Below are 16,733 nucleotides of genomic sequence, written 5' to 3'. Positions count from 1 at the left end.
GTAGGTGTGGCGCTCCCGTAGTCTGGCCATCATCAGATATGCTGCCTCCTGACATGCGTGATCTGCTGTGCCTCCAGACGCCTCAACCACCATGTTAGCGAGGCAAGTACCCACGTAGCCATGGACCTCCAGGCGGACACGGTGAGGAAGCTCGCCACTAAGTGGTGGAACAGTCGTGTACTCTGGCGTGTTGGGGTAGCCCACCACCAGTGTCATGCGTGCCAACTCTGCCACGAAATCATCCATGCCTTCTCCGCGGTGGTTGGGTGGGTGCTCGGCCATCTAGAGAAGACAAAGGGGTAGGATCAATGCATGCTCAAATCCAATTTAAATAAAGCAATAAAGGACTCAAATAAGAGAATCGAATAAGAGCGAAATTTTATGCATAGATCATTTTGCATGAGAGCGAATAAATAAGACGGACTTACATAGCGATAAAATAATGGGGAAATTAGATACATACTTATAATAACAATAAAAGCATAAATACCTTACAACCCATATTCCTGAGCTAAGACCTAATGCATTTCGCCCATCAAATCCCAACTGATGGTCAAAACATCTCAAATAATTTTACTAAAACCCTAGACCGACTTGTTTTGGCAAATCTCACTTAAACGAGCGACAAGATTTTTCCCTTGAACCACAAGAACAGATCCCAAATTTTCCCGGAACAATTCCAACTGCAAAGAACTTATGCAATGAAAGGATTCAGAGGGCTCTTAGGTTTCCATTTGGCTTGTCCTACGGTCAAGGACGATCTGATACCAACTTGTCACGCCCAAAAATTCCCGAATAGAATTCCAAGCAGAATGTGCATTAAAACCCCCGTCCAGGACCGGCTGGGGTACACAAACGACAATGTTGACATAAAGATCCACGTCTTACAAACATTATAAAAGTCTTACATAAATGCAGCGGAAAACGAAAGATAACAGGAGCTAAGCCTAGACTTGAACTGCAGCGGGAACACCACTCCGACGGCACGGACGAAGCCTACTCCTCAGAGAACCCGCCATCGGACACATACTCATACTCTGGGGTTGGGGGAAAATAAAGTAAGACTGAGTACTATCCACTGTACTCAGCAAGTCACACCGGAATAGGGGTATGATGCAGGGATTAACAAGGGATAGCTATACAGGTTCATTTGCATAATACTGGCATTTATAAACAGAAGTTGAATGCGGAAACAGTTGTAATAATTAATCAATATTAATCATCCACTGTCCAATGTTACACCACGTTGCAACAGGCCCAACCATCCACCCGTACTATCCAATTTCATTACACTAAACTAGGATGAGACTAATCACGGTGAATCTGGTTGACCGCCCATAACCGCGGGCACGGCTATTTGAATAGTTTTACTCTGGTCAGAGGTGTACAACTGTACCCACGAGACACAGCCCCACGACACGTTTCCGTGCGCCGACATGCCACCACGACATACCGGAAAGAGGCCGTGACAGGACCCTTCGCGCAACCCCCTCTAGCCAAGCACACCACACCTCAGGTTTCACCCCCGTCCCCAGCGGGCGACAGGAAGTCCCCTCTCGTGCCTAGGTGAATCCGGAAGCCGCATAGGCCGTCACAGGGCCCATCCAAACTCCATCACGCCCACCCTTGCCTGGATGCGTCAGCTAGAGAAAAGCTACACTATAAGCCCAGCCGTTGCCCACGCTGGCTTGTGGTAAGCACGATAAATTCTTCTAGGGTTTCCCGCGAACCGGTCCTTAATTGCTATGGGTGCGACTAGCAAAACCATGTACCCACAGCCCACCATGTGAGTTATTTTAATTAACCAACACCAAAGCGGTGGTACTATTCCAATATTTTAAATGTTATTTCCCCATTGTGTGCTAGTGGAACTAAGCATGGCTAAGCAATTCCTAGTCCAAAGTCTATTCATGTTATAACCCGAACTAACAAAGGAGCATGGTATCAAAATAGCATGGCTGTAACAATAGGTAAACATCCCATAGTATTATTGCAAAACAAATGCAGTATTTGAAAGAAAACATTAGAACATTTGCAATATAGGATCAACATGATCAAGTGACAAGCATGACTTGCCTTGCTCTGCTGCTGGAGGAACCTCGGCGACTATTTCGAAGTACACCGGAGCGTCGGAAGAGCCGGAATCTAACGACATACAAGGCAAACAATGCAAACAGGCTATAAGACTATTGAAACAGAGAACAAAACCATTTTTAATGGATTCTACACATTTTTCTTGATTTACGGAGACTTGAATGGGCTTAAACGGAGCTCGGATGAATTAGTTATGATTTTTAGAAGATTCACTGTGCTTATTACTATAAAAAAAACTTTAATGAATTATTGCGCAATAAAGCCTTCCAGGGCTGACGTCAACAAGGGGTTGGGCGGCGCCGACAGGCGGGTCCCACTGGTCAGCGGCTCGGGACAGAGGGGAAGGGGGCGCCGGCACACGGGCCCCACTCGGCAGCGGCTCAAGGGGGCCGGTCCACCGTGGACCGGGACCACGCGGGTGGTCCACCGCCGGTCCACGGGAATGACGGCCCAGATCGGCCCCGAGCCGATCGGGCGGTGGCGGTAGAAGCGGCCGCCGGGCTCGGCTCGGCATCAAAGCCGGCCGGCCGGCCATGGCTAGCGGCGGCGGCATGCGGCCGACGGCGACGGCGACCGGTGGCACGGGAGGCGGCGGCGGCGGCCGAAGGAGACGGCGCACGACTTGAAGTGGCGGCGCAGCACTAGGAGGGAGAGGAAGGGGAAAAGAGGGGAGGAATGCCTCACCGCGAGTGGCCGGCACGGAGGAAGACGACGGCGAACGGCGACGGCGAGCCACGGGAGGACGACGGCGGCGGGCGGACGAGCTCCAAGATGCCCTAAGAGAGATAAAGAGGGAGGTTAGAGGGAGAGAGAGAGTCCACGGCGAATGGGAGCCGTGGCCGACGGCGGCGGTTACGTGGAGGCTCACCGGAGCACGACCGGAGTGGCTTCCGGAGGCAACACTCGGCGGAGGAGGGGTGGACGGGGTGGTGCGGCGGCGAGCCTAGCGGCGGCCGGAGTAGCGGGAGCGGCGGCGGCGAGTGGTTGCACGGCGCAGGGGCGATGGAGAGAGCTTGGGAGAGACCGGCGGCAAAAGGAAAAATGAGGAGGAGGATGCGGGGGTGGATTTTATACGGGCGGGGAGGTCGGGAACGGCCCGGGGGTGGTTCAATTTCGCCGGAGTTAGTGGGGAGGTTGGGGGAGAGAGAGAGGGGGGAGAGTGGCGGGATTCCATTTTAATCCCGGCCATCTCGTGTCGTGGGCGCGGGCGGGAGTGAGGGAGGTGGGCGCGGGGAAGGCGGGGCTCACGCGCGGCGCGGCCGACGTGGCCTGGAGGGGGCGGAATGCGTGCGCGGCGGCGACGTGGGCGAGGGCGGCGGCTGGAGGTTAGGGGAGGACCCGACAGGTGGGCCCCACCTGTCGGCGACCCCGGGAAGAGGAGGGAGGCGGGCGGCCTGGCTAGGCCTCGGCCTGCGGCCGGCCCAGCGGGGGAGGGGGAGAGGGAGAGAATGGGCCGGCGGCCCATTCGAAAAGAAAAGGGGAAAAAAAGTGAAAGAAAAAGGAAGAAAGGATTTCCCTGGAATTAAAATATTGCTTGCTCAATTTTAATTGGTTAAAATTATTTCTAGGGCTCTGAAAATTCCACTAAAAATCTTGTTAGCAAATTTCGACATGTAGAACTCAAAAAAAATTCCACATGCCAGTTTCGTTTATTATTTGCATTACTTTATTAGGGTTTTCTCTTGATTTGCACTGGCATTTTCTTAGGGTCATTTATAAATTAAATTTTAGGCTTGGGAGAACTTCAGGGTGTGACAGTGATTCGCGCGGCGAACTTTTGTCAATTAATGGCATTATTGGCACACGTGGCTCCGATGTTTTTGACCGGAATGAAAAAGTTCAAAAAGCACCAAAACATGATTTTTGGACATATTGGAGTAGTGTATTGGGTGCGTTCGTGGCAAAAACTGACTTCGTGATTCGCGCGGCGAACTTTGGTCAATTAATGCCATTATTGGCACACGTGGGTGCGATGTTTTTGACCGGAATGAAAAAGATCAAAAAGCACCAAAACATGATTTTTGGACATATTGGAGTGTATTGGGTGCGCTCGTGGTAAAAACTCACTTCGTGATTCGCGCGGCGAACTTTTGTCAATTAATGCCATTATTGGCACACGTGGGTGCGATGTTTTTGACCGGAATGAAAAAATTCAAAAAGCACCAAAACATGATTTTTGGACATATTGGAGTGTATTGGGTGCGTTCGTGGCAAAAACTGACTTCGTGATTCGCGCGGCGAACTTTTGTCAATTAATGGCATTTTTGGCACACGTGGGGGTGATGTTTTTGACCGGAATGAAAAAGTTCAAAAAGCACCAAAACATGATTTTTGGACATATTGGAGTGTATTGAGTGCGTTCGTGGCAAAAACTCAATTCGTGATTCGCACAGCGAACTTTTGTCAATTAATGGCATTATTGGCACACGTGGGTGCGATGTTTTTGACCGGAATGAAAAAGTTCAAAAAGCACCAAAACATGTAGTGTATTGGGTGCGTTCGTGGCAAAAACTGACTTCGTGATTCGCGCGGCGAAGTTTGGTCAATTAATGCCATTATTGGCACACGTGGGTGCGATGTTTTTGACCGGAATGAAAAAATTCAAAAAGCACCAAAACATGATTTTTGGACATATTGGAGTGTATTGGGTGCGCTCGTAGTAAAAACTCACTTCGTGATTCGCGCGGCGAACTTTTGTCAATTAATGCCACTATTGGCACACGTGGGTGCGATGTTTTTGACCGGAATGAAAAAAATTCAAAAAGCACCAAAACATGATTTTTGGACATATTGGAGTGTATTGGGTGCGTTCGTGGCAAAAACTCACTTCGTGATTCGCGCGGCGAAGTTTTGTCAATTAATGCCAATATGGGCGTTCAAAAAGCACCAAAACATGATTTTTAGACATATTGGAGTGTATTGGGTGGGTTCGTGGCAAAAACTCACTTCGTGATTCGCGTGGCGAACTTTTGTCAATTAATGCCATTATTGGCACACGTGGGTGCGATGCTTTTGACCGGAATGAAAAAGTTCAAAAAGCACCAAAACATGATTTTGGATATATTGCAGTGTATTGGGTGTGTTCGTTGCAAAAACTCACTTTGTGATTCGCGCGGCGAACTTTTGTCAATTAATGCTATTATTGGCACACGTGGGTGCGATGTGTTTGACCGGAATGAAAAAGATCAAAAAGCACCAAAACATGATTTTTGGACATATTGGAGTGTATTGGGTGCATTCGTGGAAAAAACTCACTTCGTGATTCGCGCGGCGAACTTTTGTCAATTAATGGCATTATTGGCACACGTGGGTGCGATGTTTTTGACCACAATGAAAAAGTTCAAAAAGCACAAAAATATGATTTTTGGACATATTGGAGTGTATTGGGTGCGTTTGTGGCAAAAACTCACTTCGTGATTCGCGCGGCGAACTTTTGTCAATTAATGCCATTATTGGCACACGTGGGTGCGATGTTTTTGACCGGAAGAAAAAGTTCAAAAAGCACCAAAACATGATTTTTGGACATATTGGAGTAGTGTATTGGGTGCGTTCGTGGCAAAAACTGACTTCGTGATTCGCGCGGCGAACTTTGGTCAATTAATGCCATTATTGGCACACGTGTGTGCGATGTTTTTGACCGGAATGAAAAAGATCAAAAAGCACCAAAACATGATTTTTGGACATATTGGAGTGTATTGGCACGCTCGTGGTAAAAACTCACTTCGTGATTCGCGCGGCGAACTTTTGTCAATTATTTCCATTATTGGCACACGTGGGTGCGATGTTTTTGACCGGAATGAAAAAATTCAAAATGCACCAAAACATGATTTTTGGACATATTGGAGTGTTTTGGGTGCGTTCGTGGCAAAAACTGACTTCGTGATTCGCGCGGCGAACTTTTGTCAATTAATGGCATTTTTGGCACACGTGGGGGTGATGTTTTTGACCGGAATGAAAAAGTTCAAAAAGCACCAAAACATGATTTTTGGACATATTGGAGTGTATTGAGTGCGTTCATGGTAAAAACTCAATTCGTGATTCGCACAGCGAACTTTTGTCAATTAATGGCATTATTGGCATACGTGGGTGCGATGTTTTTGACCGGAATGAAAAAGTTCGAAAAAGCACCAAAACATGTAGTGTATTGGGTGCGTTCGTGGCAAAAACTGACTTCGTGATTCGCGCGGCGAACTTTGGTCAATTAATGCCATTATTGGCACACGTGGGTGCGATGTTTTTGACCGGAATGAAAAAATTCAAAAAGCACCAAAACATGATTTTTGGACATATTGGAGTGTATTGGGTGCGCTCGTAGTAAAAACTCACTTCGTGATTCGCGCGGCGAACTTTTGTCAATTAATGCCATTATTGGCACACGTGGGTGCGATGTTTTTGACCGGAATGAAAAAATTCAAAAAGCACCAAAACATGATTTTTGGACATATTGGAGTGTATTGGGTGCGCTCGTAGTAAAAACTCACTTCGTGATTCGCGCGGCGAACTTTTGTCAATTAATGCCATTATTGGCACACGTGGGTGCGATGTTTTTGACCGGAATGAAAAAAATTCAAAAAGCACCAAAACATGATTTTTGGACATATTGGAGTGTATTGGGTGCGTTCGTGGCAAAAACTCACTTCGTGATTCGCGCGGCGAAGTTTTGTCAATTAATGCCAATATGGGCGTTCAAAAAGCACCAAAACATGATTTTTAGACATATTGGAGTGTATTGGGTGGGTTCGTGGCAAAAACTCACTTCGTGATTCGCGCGGCGAACTTTTGTCAATTAATGCCATTATTGGCACACGTGGGTGCGATGCTTTTGACCGGAATGAAAAAGTTCAAAAAGCACCAGAACATGATTTTGGATATATTGCAGTGTATTGGGTGTGTTCGTTGCAAAAACTCACTTTGTGCTTCGCGCGGCGAACTTTTGTCAATTAATGCTATTATTGGCACACGTGGGTGCGATGTGTTTGACCGGAATGAAAAAGATCAAAAAGCACCAAAACATGATTTTTGGACATATTGGAGTGTATTGGGTGCGTTCGTGGAAAAAACTCACTTCGTGATTCGCGCGGAGAACTTTTGTCACTTAATGCCATTATTGGCACACGTGGGTGCGATGTTTTTGACCCAAATGAAAAAGTTCAAAAAGCACCAAAATATGATTTTTGGACATATTGGAGTGTATTGGGTGCGCTTGTGGTAAAAACTCACTTCGTGATTCGCGCGGCGAACTTTTGTCAATTAATGCCATTACTGGCACACGTGGGTGCGATGTTTTTGACCGGAATGAAAAAGTTCAAAAAGCACCAAAACATGATTTTTTGACATATTGGAGCGTTCGTGGCAAAAACTCATTTTGTGATTCGCACGGCGAACTTTTGTCAATTAAAGCCATCATTGGCACACGTGGGTGCGATGTTTTTGACCGGAATAAAAAAAGTTCAAAAAGCACTAAAACATGATTTTTGGACATATTGGACCGTTCGTGGCAAAAACTCACTTTGTGATTCGCGCGGCGAACTTTTGTCAATTAATGCCATTATTGGCACACGTGGGTGCGATGTGTTTGACCGGAACGAAAAAGATCAAAAAGCACCAAAACATGATTTTTGGACATATTGGAGTGTATTGGGTGCGTTCGTGGAAAAAACTCCCTTCGTCATTCGCGCGGCGAACTTTTGTCACTTAATGCCATTATTGGCACACGTGGGTGCAATGTTTTTGACCGAAATGAAAAAGTTCAAAAAGCTCCAAAAACATGATTTTTGGACATATTGGAGTGTATTGGGTGCGTTTGTGCCAAAAACTCACTTCGTGATTCGCGCGGCGAACTTTTGTCAGTTAATGCCATTATTGGCACACGTGGGTGCGATGTTTTTGACCGGAATGAAAAAGTTCAAAAAGCACCAAAACATGATTTTTTGACATATTGGAGCGTTCGTGGCAAAAACTCACTTTGTGATTCGCGCGGCGAACTTTTGTCAATTAATGCTATTATTGGCACACGTGGGTGCGATGTGTTTGACCGGAATGAAAAAGATCAAAAAGCACCAAAACGTGATTTTTGGACATATTGGAGTGTATTGGGTGCGTTCGTGGAAAAAACTCACTTCGTGATTCGCGCGGCGAACTTTTGTCAATTAATGGCATTATTGGCACACGTGGGTGCGATGTTTTTGACCAAAATGAAAAAGTTCAAAAAGCACCAAAATATGATTTTTGGACATATTGGAGTGTATTGGGTGCGTTTGTGGCAAAAACTCACTTCGTGATTCGCGCGGCGAACTTTTGTCAATTAATGCCATAATTGGCACACGTGGGTGCGATGTTTTTGACCGGAAGAAAAAGTTCAAAAAGCACCAAAACATGATTTTTGGACATATTGGAGTAGTGTATTGGGTGCGTTCGTGGCAAAAACTGACTTCGTGATTCGCGCGGCGAACTTTGGTCAATTAATGCCATTATTGGCACACGTGTGTGCGATGTTTTTGACCGGAAGGAAAAAGATCAAAAAGCACCAAAACATGATTTTTGGACATATTGGAGTGTATTGGCACGCTCGTGGTAAAAACTCACTTCGTGATTCGCGCGGCGAACTTTTGTCAATTAATGCCATTATTGGCACACGTGGGTGCGATGTTTTTGACCGGAATGAAAAAATTCAAAAAGCACCAAAACATGATTTTTGGACATATTGGAGTGTATTGGGTGCGTTCGTGGCAAAAACTGACTTCGTGATTCGCGCGGCGAACTTTTGTCAATTAATGGCATTTTTGGCACACGTGGGGGGTGATGTTTTTGACCGGAATGAAAAAGTTCAAAAAGCACCAAAACATGATTTTTGGACATATTGGACTGTATTGAGTGCGTTCGTGGCAAAAACTCAATTCGTGATTCGCACAGCGAACTTTTGTCAATTAATGGCATTATTGGCACACGTGGGTGCGATGTTTTTGACCGGAATGAAAAAGTTCAAAAAAGCACCAAAACATGTAGTGTATTGGGTGCGTTCGTGGCAAAAACTCACTTTGTGATTCGTGCGGCGAACTTTTGTCAATTAATGCCATTATTGGCACACGTGGGTGCGATGTTTTTGACCGGAATGAAAAGGTTCAAAAAAGAGCAAAACATGATTTTTGGACATATTGGAGTGTTTTGGGTGCGCTCGTGGTAAAAACTCACTTCGTGATTCGCGCGGCGAACTTTAGTCAATTAATGCCATTATTGGCACACGTGGGTGCGATGTTTTTGACCGGAATGAAAAAAATTCAAAAAGCACCAAAACATGATTTTTGGACATATTGGAGTGTATTGGGTGCGTTCGTGGCAAAAACTCACTTCGTGATTCGCGCGGCGAAGTTTTGTCAATTAATGCCAATATGGGCGTTCAAAAAGCACCAAAACATGATTTTTAGACATATTGGAGTGTATTGGGTGGGTTCGTGGCAAAAACTCACTTCGTGATTCGCGCGGCGAACTTTTGTCAATTAATGCCATTATTGGCACACGTGGGTGCGATGCTTTTGACCGGAATGAAAAAGTTCAAAAAGCACCAAAACATGATTTTGGATATATTGCAGTGTATTGGGTGGGTTCGTGGCAAAAACTCACTTTGTGATTCGCGCGGCGAACTTTTGTCAATTAATGCTATTATTGGCACACGTGGGTGCGATGTGTTTGACCGGAATGAAAAAGATCAAAAAGCACCAAAACATGATTTTTGGACATATTGGAGTGTATTGGGTGCGTTCGTGGAAAAAACTCACTTCGTGATTCGCGCGGAGAACTTTTGTCACTTAATGCCATTATTGGCACACGTGGGTGCGATGTTTTTGACAGAAATGAAAAAGTTCAAAAAGCACCAAAATATGATTTTTGGACATATTGGAGTGTATTGGGTGCGCTTGTGGCAAAAACTCACTTCGTGATTCGCGCGGCGAACTTTTGTCAATTAATGCCATTACTGGCACACGTGGGTGCGATGTTTTTGACCGGAATGAAAAAGTTCAAAAAGCACCAAAACATGATTTTTTGACATATTGGAGCGTTCGTGGCAAAAACTCACTTTGTGATTCGCACGGCGAACTTTTGTCAATTAATGCCATCATTGGCACACGTGGGTGCGATGTTTTTGACCAGAATAAAAAAAGTTCAAAAAGCACTAAAACATGATTTTTGGACATATTGGACCGTTCGTGGCAAAAACTCACTTTGTGATTCGCGTGGCGAACTTTTGTCAATTAATGCCATTATTGGCACACGTGGGTGCGATGTGTTTGACCGGAACGAAAAAGATCAAAAAGCACCAAAACATGATTTTTGGACATATTGGAGTGTATTGGGTGCGTTCGTGGAAAAAACTCACTTCGTGATTCGCGCGGCGAACTTTTGTCACTTAATGCCATTATTGGCACACGTGGGTGCGATGTTTTTGACCGAAATGAAAAAGTTCAAAAAGCTCCAAAACATGATTTTTGGACATATTGGAGTGTATTGGGTGCGTTTGTGCCAAAAACTCACTTCGTGATTCGCGCGGCGAACTTTTGTCAATTAATGCCATTATTGGCACACGTGGGTGCGATGTTTTTGACCGGAATGAAAAGGTTCAAAAAAGAGCAAAACATGATTTTTGGACATATTGGAGTGTATTGGGTGCGTTTGTGCCAAAAACTCACTTCGTGATTCGCGCGGCGAACTTTTGTCAGTTAATGCCATTATTGGCACACGTGGGTGCGATGTTTTTGACCGGAATGAAAAAGTTCAAAAAGCACCAAAACATGATTTTTTGACATATTGGAGCGTTCGTGGCAAAAACTCACTTTGTGATTCGCGCGGCGAACTTTTGTCAATTAATGCTATTATTGGCACACGTGGGTGCGATGTGTTTGACCGGAATGAAAAAGATCAAAAAGCACCAAAACGTGATTTTTGGACATATTGGAGTGTATTGGGTGCGTTCGTGGAAAAAACTCACTTCGTGATTCGCGCGGCGAACTTTTGTCAATTAATGGCATTATTGGCACACGTGGGTGCGATGTTTTTGACCAAAATGAAAAAGTTCAAAAAGCACCAAAATATGATTTTTGGACATATTGGAGTGTATTGGGTGCGTTTGTGGCAAAAACTCACTTCGTGATTCGCGCGGCGAACTTTTGTCAATTAATGCCATAATTGGCACACGTGGGTGCGATGTTTTTGACCGGAAGAAAAAGTTCAAAAAGCACCAAAACATGATTTTTGGACATATTGGAGTAGTGTATTGGGTGCGTTCGTGGCAAAAACTGACTTCGTGATTCGCGCGGCGAACTTTGGTCAATTAATGCCATTATTGGCACACGTGTGTGCGATGTTTTTGACCGGAAGGAAAAAGATCAAAAAGCACCAAAACATGATTTTTGGACATATTGGAGTGTATTGGCACGCTCGTGGTAAAAACTCACTTCGTGATTCGCGCGGCGAACTTTTGTCAATTAATGCCATTATTGGCACACGTGGGTGCGATGTTTTTGACCGGAATGAAAAAATTCAAAAAGCACCAAAACATGATTTTTGGACATATTGGAGTGTATTGGGTGCGTTCGTGGCAAAAACTGACTTCGTGATTCGCGCGGCGAACTTTTGTCAATTAATGGCATTTTTGGCACACGTGGGGGGTGATGTTTTTGACCGGAATGAAAAAGTTCAAAAAGCACCAAAACATGATTTTTGGACATATTGGACTGTATTGAGTGCGTTCGTGGCAAAAACTCAATTCGTGATTCGCACAGCGAACTTTTGTCAATTAATGGCATTATTGGCACACGTGGGTGCGATGTTGTTGACCGGAATGAAAAAGTTCAAAAAAGCACCAAAACATGTAGTGTATTGGGTGCGTTCGTGGCAAAAACTCACTTTGTGATTCGTGCGGCGAACTTTTGTCAATTAATGCCATTATTGGCACACGTGGGTGCGATGTTTTTGACCGGAATGAAAAGGTTCAAAAAAGAGCAAAACATGATTTTTGGACATATTGGAGTGTATTGGGTGCGCTCGTGGTAAAAACTCACTTCGTGATTCGCGCGACGAACTTTAGTCAATTAATGCCATTATTGGCACACGTGGGTGCGATGTTTTTGACCGGAATGAAAAAAATTCAAAAAGCACCAAAACATGATTTTTGGACATATTGGAGTGTATTGGGTGCGTTCGTGGCAAAAACTCACTTCGTGATTCGCGCGGCGAAGTTTTGTCAATTAATGCCAATATGGGCGTTCAAAAAGCACCAAAACATGATTTTTAGACATATTGGAGTGTATTGGGTGGGTTCGTGGCAAAAACTCACTTCGTGGTTCGCGCGGCGAACTTTTGTCAATTAATGCCATTATTGGCACACGTGGGTGCGATGCTTTTGACCGGAATGAAAAAGTTCAAAAAGCACCAAAACATGATTTTGGATATATTGCAGTGTATTGGGTGGGTTCGTGGCAAAAACTCACTTTGTGATTCGCGCGGCGAACTTTTGTCAATTAATGCTATTATTGGCACACGTGGGTGCGATGTGTTTGACCGGAATGAAAAAGATCAAAAAGCACCAAAACATGATTTTTGGACATATTGGAGTGTATTGGGTGCGTTCGTGGAAAAAACTCACTTCGTGATTCGCGCGGAGAACTTTTGTCACTTAATGCCATTATTGGCACACGTGGGTGCGATGTTTTTGACAGAAATGAAAAAGTTCAAAAAGCACCAAAATATGATTTTTGGACATATTGGAGTGTATTGGGTGCGCTTGTGGCAAAAACTCACTTCGTGATTCGCGCGGCGAACTTTTGTCAATTAATGCCATTACTGGCACACGTGGGTGCGATGTTTTTGACCGGAATGAAAAAGTTCAAAAAGCACCAAAACATGATTTTTTGACATATTGGAGCGTTCGTGGCAAAAACTCACTTTGTGATTCGCACGGCGAACTTTTGTCAATTAATGCCATCATTGGCACACGTGGGTGCGATGTTTTTGACCAGAATAAAAAAAGTTCAAAAAGCACTAAAACATGATTTTTGGACATATTGGACCGTTCGTGGCAAAAACTCACTTTGTGATTCGCGTGGCGAACTTTTGTCAATTAATGCCATTATTGGCACACGTGGGTGCGATGTGTTTGACCGGAACGAAAAAGATCAAAAAGCACCAAAACATGATTTTTGGACATATTGGAGTGTATTGGGTGCGTTCGTGGAAAAAACTCACTTCGTGATTCGCGCGGCGAACTTTTGTCACTTAATGCCATTATTGGCACACGTGGGTGCGATGTTTTTGACCGAAATGAAAAAGTTCAAAAAGCTCCAAAACATGATTTTTGGACATATTGGAGTGTATTGGGTGCGTTTGTGCCAAAAACTCACTTCGTGATTCGCGCGGCGAACTTTTGTCAGTTAATGCCATTATTGGCACACGTGGGTGCGATGTTTTTGACCGGAATGAAAAAGTTCAAAAAGCACCAAAACATGATTTTTTGACATATTGGAGCGTTCGTGGCAAAAACTCACTTTGTGATTCGCACGACGAACTTTTGTCAATTAATGCCATCATTGGCACACGTGGGTGCGATGTTTTTGACCGGAATAAAAAAAGTTCAAAAAGCACTAAAACATGATTTTTGGACATATTGCAGCGTTCGTGGCAAAAACTCACTTTGTGATTCGCGCGGAGAACTTTTGTCAATTAATGCCATTATTTGCACACGTGGGTGCGATGTTTTTGACCGGAATGAAAAAGTTCAAAAAGCACCAAAACATGATTTTTGGACATATAGGAGTGTATTGGGTGCGTTCGTGGCAAAAACTCACTTCGTGATTCGCGCGGCAAACTTTTGTCAATTAATGCCATTATTGGCACACGTGGCTGCGATGTTTTTGACCGGAATGAAAAAGTTCAAAAAGCACGAAAACGTGAATTTTGGACATAATGGAGTGTATTGGGTGCGTTCATGGCAAAAACTCACTTTGTGATTCGTGCGGCGAACTTTTCTCAATTAATGCCATTATTGGCACACGTGGGTGCGATGTTTTTGACCGGAATGAAAAGGTTCAAAAAAGAGCAAAACATGATTTTTGGACATATTGGAGTGTATTGGGTGCGTTCGTGGCAAAAACTCACTTCGTGATTCGCGCGGCAATGGAAGTTGACCTTTGAGGTGCTGACAAAGGAAGGCAATGTTGGGTCAGAATTAGCGAAATGAAGAGAAGACAAAGATCAGGAGAAGGAGGACATGCTTACCTCTGGAATTTCAGATGAGAGTGCCATTGCAAGCTCGGAGAAGCTGGAAGAACAAAGGGTGAAACTGCTTGGAGTTGGCCCCTAGAGGGGTTGATGGCTAGGAATTGCTACAGTAGAAGGCTGTGGCGGAAATCCGGTGGGAAGGCGAAAGAGCTCAGAGCAACGGGTTAATATTTGTGGGTCTAACGGTTAAGATTTGGAAAGCCTCAATAGTCCGCAGGGTCAGTCGAAGCAAATTCTATTGTACTTTCCCAAGTACAGCGGAATTGGGGGGCATGTGTGAATAGAAAAATCTGGCAGCAGAAGTCAGATGGACGAAAGGAAATCAAGACAGATTCGGTGCGAAAACATGTTGGGTTCAAGATTGAATCATGCATCGGCTAGGAACCATATCGGCCAGCAACCAGGACCGACCAAGTCGACAGATGGTTAAGCCCGCCATCACAATACGACTCGGGCTCAGCATGGGCCTAAATTTGGAACGACCGTCAATGCCAATTAGAGATGAAAGCTCAATGAGTCAGTTTGGTTAGTTTTGGCAAGAGACCGCCATATATGGTCTTGTCTGTATCTTAGAGTTTGTCCGTGATATTGGCCCGGGGGCCTGTGGTATAGGGGGAAAGAAAGCCCTTCCCGTGTGGCGCGTATGGGCGAGCCCCCTCCCCACAAAGGGGTCGTGCCCACGCATAGGGAGCAGCGGCCTGAACCCCCCCCCCCCTTCGGGCTCAGGGTACCTCGTCATACCTCTCGGGCCCGAGGGGTTGAACCGTCCCCGAGGCCCTTGCTCGGCCGCCACATGGCGTCCATGTGGGAGCCTTGAGCGGGCGTGAGCACCATCCGCCAGGCGCACTTATGAGTGGTGCGGAAACCACCCCCGTCACATCTAATGCAACGTGGCGTGGCATGCGGCGCAGGCCGACCGACGTGCGCCTGCGACCACCCTGTGACCGGTCTATGACCAGGCGATGGATGGATGGGACAGGCGGAATTGCACCGACGCGCTGACTTGTGTCAGGCGGTGAGGGGCTAGGTATGCCCTGTCCCGTCATGTGCAGTAGGAAGCCCAGCGTCCCTCGCCCAGTTGACAGTGGCTTTAACCGGTGATGCATGTCCGGATCGGTCCTCCCAATGCGCGTGAGCCCACGAAGTCACCAAACATTTAATAAGGAATGATGGGGGATGTCCCCCGTGTTAGCCGGAGGGATTCAGTGGGGGCCACCCGAGATTAGCCATGTGGATCGCTTCCGGCCCAAGGCATAAGATGTATTTTAATATAGACAATGTCGGCCCTCTCCCGATGGGAGAGGACAGGAGCGACGCGTGTGGTATCCCCTTCATCTATAAAAGGAGGTCCCTGCCCCACGAGTAGAGAGAGGTTCTTTGAAAAACCGGATTCTGGACGGAAGGCTGGCCTAGCCCTAGCTTGTTCACCCAGAATCTAGAGTCCTTGTAACCATATGAAGATCATCACACACATAGGAGTAGGGTATTACGCTCGATAGCGGCCCGAACCTGTATAACCCCTCTCTCTCTCTCTCTATCTCTCTCTTTCTCTCTCTCTCTCTCTCTCTCTCTCGCCTTCCACCACGTGAGCCCGATTTCCGCAGATCCATCGCGATTGCGAGAAAGGATACTCCTCAGCATTGCTGTCACGCCCTAAAAATCGCTTAATTTAAAAATACATTGTTTAAGTCATCTTTAGAAATTAAATTAAAAGCCTACAAGCTAAACCCTAATAATTTAGGAAAAATTTCAACATAAAAATAAGCTAGATAAAATTTTATTAAATAATTTGCTTGTTCCTCTATTTTCTAGAATTTTCTGGGAATTATTTGAGCAAGGGAAGTATTTTTAATAATTGAAACAATATTTCACAAATTATTTTCATTCAAAAAGTCCAAAAATCCCTTCCTTAAAGCCGTTGGGCCAATTTTGGCCCAACTCCTCCCGTCAGCCGCGCGGCCGAGCCGGCCCAGCCAACTCAGCCGGCCCAGCCAGCCCGCCAGCCCTCCCCCTCCTGTGGAGACCGACAGGTGGGCCCCACCTGTCGGGAGCTCCTTCAACCTCCGGCCGGCCATGGAGCCGAGCCCGAGCCGCCCCACCGCGCCACTTTGCCGCTTCGAATCCGCCTCAATCCGGCCTCGATTCTTTCGGATTTTTGAGGGGTTTTTATCCTCTCGTTCTCCTCTATCTTTACCCCCAAAAATCGGAGCAAATCGTTGAGTATTTTATCCGAGTCGACTCGTTTTCGAGTTTATCTCTAAAACCGAGTTTTTGATTACCCGAGTCGATTTCTTGCGGGAGGAGTCCGATCTCTTCCATCCAAGGCTATATATAGGACCCCCTAGTTCCCCTCTTTCGTTTGCCCCTAT

General features: G+C 45.7%; 1 long non-coding RNA gene across 1 annotated transcript; it reads right to left on the bottom strand.

Annotated features, from left to right (window-relative positions):
* Nucleotides 1-2,075: 2,075 nt before the first annotated feature.
* Nucleotides 2,076-3,366, bottom strand: LOC136354651 (uncharacterized). Its single transcript, XR_010738215.1, has 3 exons — nucleotides 2,963-3,366; nucleotides 2,779-2,870; nucleotides 2,076-2,145 (listed from the first exon to the last, which is right to left on the bottom strand). It is a non-coding gene; the product is annotated as an uncharacterized lncRNA (long non-coding RNA).
* Nucleotides 3,367-16,733: the final 13,367 nt, after the last annotated feature.

Source organism: Oryza sativa, chromosome 12 (assembly GCF_034140825.1).
Source record: "Oryza sativa Japonica Group chromosome 12, ASM3414082v1".
NCBI classification, from domain to species: Eukaryota; Viridiplantae; Streptophyta; class Magnoliopsida; order Poales; family Poaceae; genus Oryza; species Oryza sativa.
The sequence above is the reverse complement of the archived record's forward strand: the minus strand, read 5'-3'. Positions and strand labels throughout refer to the sequence as shown.